Source organism: Palaemon carinicauda, chromosome 43 (genome assembly GCF_036898095.1).
Source record: "Palaemon carinicauda isolate YSFRI2023 chromosome 43, ASM3689809v2, whole genome shotgun sequence".
Taxonomy (NCBI): domain Eukaryota; kingdom Metazoa; phylum Arthropoda; class Malacostraca; order Decapoda; family Palaemonidae; genus Palaemon; species Palaemon carinicauda.
The window spans coordinates 35837920-35847311 of NC_090767.1; positions in this window are offsets into that span (position 1 = coordinate 35837920).

The window sequence follows — 9392 nt, forward strand, 5'->3', positions numbered from 1 at the left end:
TTCGGATGTGAACCCGTGGAGGCATGCGGAGTACATGTCTATGACAACCGGGAAGATTTACATCGTCGAAAAAATGGGTTCAGTCCCCATTGAAGATGTGGAATTCTGGCCCAGCTTTGAGTCTTATCAGGACTGCTTCGTCCGTCTTAAGGCGGAGCCAGATTCAAAGGAGGAGACTGAGCCAAAAGAGGTCATAGTTTTTGACCACTCCAAAGCACAGGCTGTGTTGGCTAGCACCTTGAAGGAGAAAAGCTTCACTAACTCGAAGGTGCCGGCTCTGAGCAAAAATCACCCCTCATTGGTAGCCTCATCTATCCGAACCTACCCCTTCATGGAAAAAGGGTACAAGGCAGCATTGAAGTCTATAGAAGCAGGGAAACCTTGCCCTACACTCGACGAGTGTAAACCTTTATCCCTAGCTTTGCTTGGACGAGAATGACTGGAAGGATGTACATGTTACCTTCTCAGTCGGGAAGTTGGAGGCAGATATTGCGGGACGCCAGTTCGGAGAGGACCGCCCAAAGTTGTCAGTTTCTCTTGCGCAAGGAGCAAGAGACTAAAGAAAGACTTGCCACTTCTATGTCCCTCCATACTACCTTGGAGACAATGGCAAGTGATCCCCAGAACCCGGATATGTTTATGGTTGTGGCCAAAACACATCTGGCCACTGTGACGAAGGATCTATATAGCTTCATTAAGGCTAGAAGAGCTTGTAGGGAGTTCATGTTCGCCTCGGCTTCGGTGAGACACGAACCTAGGAAGCTCATTTCATCCAGTATTTGGGGAAAGGACCTCTTCCCTAGTGAAGTGGTCAAGGAAGTAGTCGACAAGGCCGCCACGGAGAATAGGAACCTTCTCCAAAAGTGTGGCCTGTCACTTAAGAGGAAGTCTTCCCCGTGAGGAGGGTCCTCAACCTAAACGGAAGACAAAGAGGCCAAGGGTGTCCTCTCGCCCGGCCAAACAACAAAGGCAACAACTACTTCCCATGACCGTGGTGCCCCAGGGGGTGGCACAACCTCCTACTACCTACCAGTTGGTACCCCAGCAAATGGCGACACAGTCGCCAGCCTCAACTCCAGCTTTTTAGAGGCAGTCTACTACCTTTCGGCGAAAAGCTAGAGGGTCATTTAGATGTTCCTCTAGACGTCCCTAGAGAGGAAGAGGATATAGAGGAGGACGCGGTCAAGGAGGCAAGTCCTCCGGTCAACAGCAAAAATGAGATGCTTCCGGTAGGAGGAAGACTTTACTCATTTCGGGATCGTTGGACCTTCGATCCCTGGGCCCACAGCCTGATCAAAAACGGACTGAGTTGGAGCTGGAACATAGCTCCACCATCATTCCCTTAATTCTTCCAACACTCCACCCCCATTCTGGAAGAATATATCCAGGAACTCTTGACCAAAAAAGTAATAAAGAGGGCAAAGTCCATCAAATTCCAAGGAAGGCAGTTTTGTGTTCCCAAGAAGGACTCAAACAAACTCAGAGTCATTCTGGACTTGTCACCACTCAACAAGTTCATAGTAAACTACAAGTTCAGGATGTTAACCCATCAACACATAAGGACCCTGTTGCCCAAAAAGGAATACACAGTCTCCATAGACATGACAGACACCTATTGGCATATTCCAATCAATCGCCAACCTCCCTCCTACCAAGGATTCAGGCTACAGAAGAAGAAATACGTCTTCAGACCCATGCCCTTCGGGCTAAACATTGCCCCAAGGATCTTCACGAAGCTTGCAAATGCAGTCGTTCATCAACTACGCCTAAAAGGTGTTCAGGTAGTGGCCTACCTGAACGATTGGCTGGTGTGGGCAGCATCCGAGACGGAATGCATACAAGCCTCCAAGAAATTGATCCTGTTCCTAGAACATCTGGGATTCAAGATCAACATCGAAAAGTCTCGACTATCTCCAGCTCAAAAGTTTCAATGGCTCGGAATACACTGGAACTTACAGTCACACTGCCTCTCCATTCCGTCAAAGAAGAGGAGAGAGATAGCGGGATCTGTCAAGAGACTTCAGAAATCCGGTCGGATATCAAGACGCCAACAGGAGAGAGTGCTGGGCTCCGTTCAGTTCGCTTCAGTGACAGACCCAGTACTAAGAGCAAAATTAAATGATGCAACAGGAGTCTGGAGAAGATACGCATCAAACACTCGAAGAGATATAAAAAGACCAATACCGACTCGACTACGATCTCTTCGCAAGCCGTGGTCAGAGGCCAAGCACCTGAAGATATCGGTATTATTACAGCCAACTCCACCTTTAATCATCATCCACTTAGATGCATCAAAGGAAAGATGGGGAGGTCACTCTCACCAACGGAAAGTCCAAGAGACTTGGTCCAATCTATTCAAGACCTTCCACATCAACATTCTGGAAGCCATGGCAGTTTTTCTTTCCCTGAAGAAATTGGCTCCTCGCTGCTCGACACACATAAGACTGGTCTAGAACAGTGAGGTGATAATGAGCTGTGTGAATCGTCAAGGTTCGAGATCGCCCCAAATTAACCAAGTGATGTTGGCCATCTTCCATTTGGCGGAAAAGAAGAGATGGCACTTATCAGCAGTTCACCTCCAAGGGTTCCGCAATGTGATGGCGGACGCTCTATCCAGGTTCACGCCGATATAGTCAGAGTGGTCCCTAGACGCATGATCATTCTCCTTAATCTCACGTTAAGTCCCAGAACTGCAGATCGACCTCTACGCAATGAGCGACAACCAGAAACTACCTCGTTATATGGCCCCATACGAGGACCCTCTAACAGAAGCATTATACGCGATGTCCCTCGATTGGAACATAATGGTTCAGGATTTACCTGTTACCTCCATCCAGCCTTCTATTGAAAGTCCTCAACAAGCTGAGATCCTTTCAGTGAACAGCAGCTATAGTGGCTCACAAGTGGCCGAACAGCATCAAATCCCTCTAATACTGGAACTGCATCTGAAGCTGCTCCCGTTGCCGGACCCAGTTCTGACTCAACAAGTGCAGAAGTCGACTGTCTTCGCTTCATCACAGAAAACCTGAAACCTTCATCTCATGATTTTCTCTCCTTAGCAGTTAAGAAAATGTTTGGGATTTTGAGTGACAGTATAAACTTTTTAAAAGAATAGAAGTTTAAATCTATCAGAACACAATATGAGTCATCTGGGAAGAAATGGGTTGCATTTGTTAAGGCAAGGAAACCGAAAGAAGTCTCAACAGATTTCTGTTGATCATTCTTTATTCATCTTCATGAACAAGGATTAGCAGCCAACACGATATCTACGTGTAAATCTGCATTGACTAGACCCTTACTGTACGCCTTCCAGGTAGACTTCTCTAATGAAATCTTTAACAAGATCCCTAAGGCTTGCGCTAGTCATAGGCCTGCGGCACCTCCGAGGCCCATCTCCTGGTTCTTCACTTTGCATCAACATTGAACAATGATGATTACTCTCTGAAAGTTTTGACCAAAAAAGTTATATTCCTATTTGCACTAGCCAGGGGGGCCAGAGTTAGCGAAATAATGGCCCTATCAAGAGATGAGGGCCATATTCAGTTCACGAAAAGGGGAGAACTAAATCTTTTTCCAGACCCAACGTTTCTCGCTAAAAACGAGCTACCCACCAAAAGGTGGGGTCCCTGGAGAATCTGTCCTCTGAAGGAAGATGTCTCTATATCCAGTGGTGTGCCTAAAGGTCTATCTTCGTAGAACTTCAGACTTTTGGGGGAGGACAAATCTTTAAAGGAGAAACTTCATTTTCAAATTTGTCTCTGAAACAACTAAGGGCGAAGATCACCTACTTCATTCGCAGTGCGGATCCGGACAGTACACCCGCAGGTCACGATCTGAGAAAGATTGCTTCATCTCTGAATTTCTTCCAAAATATGGATTTCAAATGTCTTTGCTCGTATACTGGATGGAAGATATCCAGGGTGTTTTTCAAACACTACGCTAAGCAAGTGCAAGTGATCAAGAGTTTTTGGGGGCGGCAGGTAGTGTACTAAAACCTGCCACTTAATACTGGGAGGAACAGTGAATTAATTGGGACTGTTATGTGAAGGGTGTGCATATTGACTCCTTATGGTGCAACATGTTAAGTAAAGTGTCACCATGGTGACATTATGGACTGTTCCAAATATAAAAAGGTGAAAGAAGCATAAAGAATAGCACGTGTGCCATGCGTACTTTACGCAAGAGTGAACAGACTCTAACGACAGAAATTTGAATAGGAAAATTTACTGAAATTTCCTTTCTAAGTGGCATTGAAAGTGTTTTTTTTCAGGTGAAACAAGTTTTTCTGGTATTACTTCGATATTAATGCTTAAATTATTTAAATAACCATTTAATATTATACTATAAAATGCATATTGATTTACATATATTATTGGTTATCAATAAAATACTAACTGAATTTTGCGTCATATTCGCATCAAATTCAGATAAATAAAGATGAGTTTAAGCATTTATTTTGGTCACCCTTTTTATTTTTGCATATTAATAAGAGAACATCTGTAAATATTTGTTCCGACACGTAAACAAACCTTCTTTATGTGTGTACATAACTGGGTTTTACACAGATAGATACTTGTCAGTCTTTGCATACGACTGACTTGGTACGCTTTGAATGTTATGCTGACTTATACAAACAATTGTTTCTACATGGATACAAACCTGGGTGTCTTTGTATACAGCCAACTCTGTATACCCGGGGAGGTGTCAGTATTTTATACAAACTCTGATTGGGAAGGTATACGTTGAGCCCAGTATACCTGTTTGTTTGCTAGGTTGTTCATATAAAATATGCAATCCTCGAAACTTTTTCCAGAGTCTAGCATGACTCTTCTCTGTAGGGAACAGGAAGCACTATCATGGTTCATGATTAGAAGAAATAATGTATAACGGTAACATCATACGTCTCTAGGTCTAAGTGACCAAGGAAAGTCTTTCTTGAGTTTAAGGCACTAATAGAAAATCCAAAGATACATTAATGCTCTGGTAAACTTCCATCAGGACGACAATGCCTGAGCCCAAAAAAACGGATTTTGAGCAAAGTGAAAAATCTATTTTTGGTTGAGATAGCCATGTTGTCCTGATGGACCCGCCCTCCTTTTTATGAAAATGGCTGGAAGAATCCCTCCTGAAAGTACTGTATCTGTAGCACCTCGCTTAACACAACAAGGAATAAAGATGGCGGCAGTGATGATGTCATCTAGATTCTCAAAACAGTAAGGAGAGTTGCCTTAATAACGGCTCCCCTTTTGTTTTCTTGAAACTTTCCCCCTCAAAGCGTAAACACTATTCGGGGTGAAGATAGCTATGTGGCGTGTCAAGACTACGTCCTCTGATATTATGCGATATCCCTAAAAGGAAAAGTTAGGAATATTCGTGCCAGGAGATAGAATTCTAGATACCTTAAGGTTAAATTCTCTGGGAATATCACTGTAGTCAAATATACCCTAGGAAGCTACTTAAAGGAACTTCCATCAGGACGACATGGCTATCTCACCCAAAGATAGATTTTTCAGCTCTATCAACAACCAAAGGGCTTCGCTAACCCTCAGAATAATGACCAGTATCGCTCGCCTGCAAACTGCCGCAGACGGCTCTCCTCGTCAGGTGAACCTACTTCTCGCCCTTTCGATATGCTACTTACCCGAACCTATACGCGCTGCCATACCCGATGTCGATAGTTCACCCATAAACGACTTGATGAGTAAAGCCGATGCCCTTATAGACAGCCACTCCACGACCTTCAAGACCTCCATCAACGCCTCCTCTCCTGACGAAGAAGAAGCCTATTCAACGTCAACCTAAGCTGACGTGAATGCCGTAGGACATACAATCCTACTCCGTGACGTGCCGAAGCGGCGACAAAGCCACCCACCACTTGCTCGCGCCCCAACCAACGACTTCTACAGCTACTTACTGCCTCCCATCCGCCGCAGTTTTGCTACTACCTCAACAGATTCGGGGCAACCGCGAAGAAATATGGCAATCATTGTCAGTGGCCAAAAAATGTGTAAGTAGACCATCTGTCATTGCGGTGGCCGCCCGAGTTTCTAATCTTTTCTTTTTACATGAGGCAGGAATGGGAGTGCAATTTTTGGTAGAGATGGGTGCTTGTCGTTCTCTTTTGCCAAGGGAACTCTTCAGAACACAACGTAGTCTGTCTAAGTCTGCTGACGTCCGCTTGGTAGCTGCCAATGGATCTGCGATACCCACCTATGATTACAAGAACCTCACATTATAGTTTTGAAATGGTGAATTTAATTGGAAGTTTCTCGTTGCTGACGTCACATTGCTAATCCTCGGTGCAGATTTCCTCTATCATTTAAACCTTATGGCCGAGGTCGCCAACCGCCATTGGTCAACTTTTCTCATATATGTCGACACCTCTTCAACCCGCCCACTCCAACCTTGCTCACCACATCAGCGCACCCACGGATGCCTACGCCCATCTCCTGACGTCGTACCTGGAAGTTTTCCGTCCAGAACTTCGCCAAACTCCCACGGCTCCTGCCAAGCACGGTATTTATCACCATATCAAGACGACAGGACCCCCATTCTTTGGCAAATTCAGACTTCTGGCACCGGAACGTTTTGCCGCCACCAAACAGACGTTCGCTGGAATGGAGGGAATGGGCCTTTGCCAAATGGCCTCGAGCCCATGGTCCTCACCATTACACATCTTTTTGAAGAAAGACGGTTCCCTCCATCCGTGCGGGGATTCCAGACGCCTGAACATGCAAACAGAAGTGGATAACTACCCCCTCCCAAACATGGCCGACGTGACCCCCCTACCTGCACAAAGCACAACCTCTGCAGGTCTCACTTTTCCTATCCCACATGCCCCTCTCCTTCTCTGCACTAATGCCAGCAACGTCGCTATTGATGCAGTACTCGAGCAGGTGGTCAACGGTTTTCTCCGCCCATTGGCCTTCTTCAGCAGAAAACTGTCCGAGGCAGAACCTGGTTATTCGACCTTCGATCACGAATTGCTGGCGGTGCACCTGGCTGTCCGTCACTTTCGCCATTTCTTAAAAGGTACGCCCTTCATCATTCGCACAGACCATATGCCTCTGGTGCACACCTTCACTCGACAGTCTGATGCCTGGTCCGCCCGTCAATGCCGACATCTCCCCGCCGTGGCTGGATACAATTGCACCCTTCAATACGTCCCTAGGAAAATGAATCCCGTTGCTGATGCCCTGTCAAGAAACACGTTGACTGCCGTTCAACGGGGATTGGATGACAAGGCCTTGGCTGAAAGCCAATAACAGGATCTAGATTATCAAGCAGGTAGGACATCCTGCACGTCCCTTCGTTGGGAAGACTTCCCCCTCGAAGACTCCAGCACCACCCTCCTCTTTGGATTACTGCTCCAATGCTACGGCAGGTGTTTTATTTCATTCACGGCCTTTCACATCCCTCGTGCCGTTTTACTGCACAGCTGTTGAAGACGAAGTTCATTTGGCATGGCATTTCTAAGGATGCTAAGGATTTGGTTCACGCCTGTACTTCTTGCCAAACTTTCAAAGTACATCGACACACGAATTCAGGAGTGGGCACCTTTCCTCAACCTCAGCGTCGTTTCACACACATTCACGTCGACGTTGTAGGCCGCCTACCCACATCACAAGGACATTGTTACCTGTTTACCGTCATCGACCGCTCCCCTAGTTGGCCTAGAGCCATTCCCATGGAAACTGCAACGTCCGCCTCATGTACATCTTCCTTACTCTCAGGATGGATTACAAGATTTGGTATCCCTGAGCATATTACTTCTGACAGGGGTACCACTTTTACCTCTCAATTGTGGACATCATTAGCGAATCTCCTGGGCCTCACCCTAGATCAGACAACTGCCTACAACCCTGCTTCCAATGGAATTGTTGAATGTTTCCATCACACGCTCAAAGCAGCTTTGATGTCCCGCTGCAAGGATTCCAACTGGTTAACTCAGCATCCCTGTTTCCTCCTGGGACTAAGGACCACTCCTAAAGACACCCTCGACGTCTTGGCAGCTGAAATGGTCCCTGCCAAATTTTTTCCTTCTGCAACCTCCTCCGACGATCTCCATGGGAAAATTTACTCCATGCCGCCAGACTTACAAGCCCCAGTGAAACATCAGATACTGACGGACTTCTACTATGCAACACACGTCTTCCTACACAACGACACTAGCAAGCCACCGCTAACGTTCCCTTACACGAGCCCTTTCCTTGTGATCCGACGCAGTCCGAAAGTATTCCTACTAAACATTCAAGGCAAAAAAGACTGGGTTTCCATTGATCGTCTAAAACCTGCTTATCTACAGTTCACTTCTCTAGATTAGGGCACCCTATTTAACCCTTCTACCCCCAAAGGATGTACTGGTACGTTTCACAAAAGCCATCCCTTTACCCCCATGGACGTACCGGTACGTCCTTTTTCATATTTCAAAAATTAATCCTGTTAGAGCAATTTAAAAAAAATATATACTGCAAAATGTGCTGGGAAAAAAATAACCTCCTGGGGGTTAAGGGTTGGAAATTTACAAATAGCCTGGGGGTAAAAGGGTTAACATGTACAGTATGTAATTTTTAGGTGGATAGCTATGTACCAACCATTTGTCACACGATCGTACATAGTAATGACATCTCATTTTGTGTATATATTATGCTTATATCTTCGCTCACCTCGCACACTGACAAGAACCTGAAATAACATGTCTATTTTTCCCACCTTTAACTGTTAACCGGTGCAGTGTCGGTTCAACAGGAAATTTCCTGTTGGCTTTGAGTATGCATATAAAAGCGAAAGTTCTGTAACAAAGTTACTCATTTGCTTTTATCCTGCCTTTGAGTCCCAACCTTCTCTCGGCTCATCACAAAGTAAACAAATTTTTATCCATCAGGTATTGTAAGACACGATATTACTATTTATATTCAATTATTATATGTTCATTTATATTTATTATTATTACATTAAATAATTTTGATGTGTTTTTCATAAAATTTAGTTAAAGCCTACTTTTTTACCTGCGAGTATTAATTATTATTAGAGTTTTTGCGTTGATGAATTTTGCAACATTAACGTCATCCAGATTGATGTATAACAGGTGAAAACCAGTAATCCAGTCAACTGATAGTGAGAGAAAAAAAGATACAGTGTTCTTAAAATGTGTAAAAAAGGAAATATTTTAATTATTTTAATTATTTTCTGTTATTTCTTCTTAGCCTTCCGAAGGTCTCCTAAGACAGTCTAATGGAGTCTCCCTCTTTATCTAGGAAGATATTTATAAAAAAAACTACTTTATCCTAAAAGTAATCCAAAACTCTGAATACATTCAATGTCTACAGTGATTTCTCTCGTTACCAAAAAATCAAGTTTACTTTCTCATGCTTCTCATTCACCAGACAGTA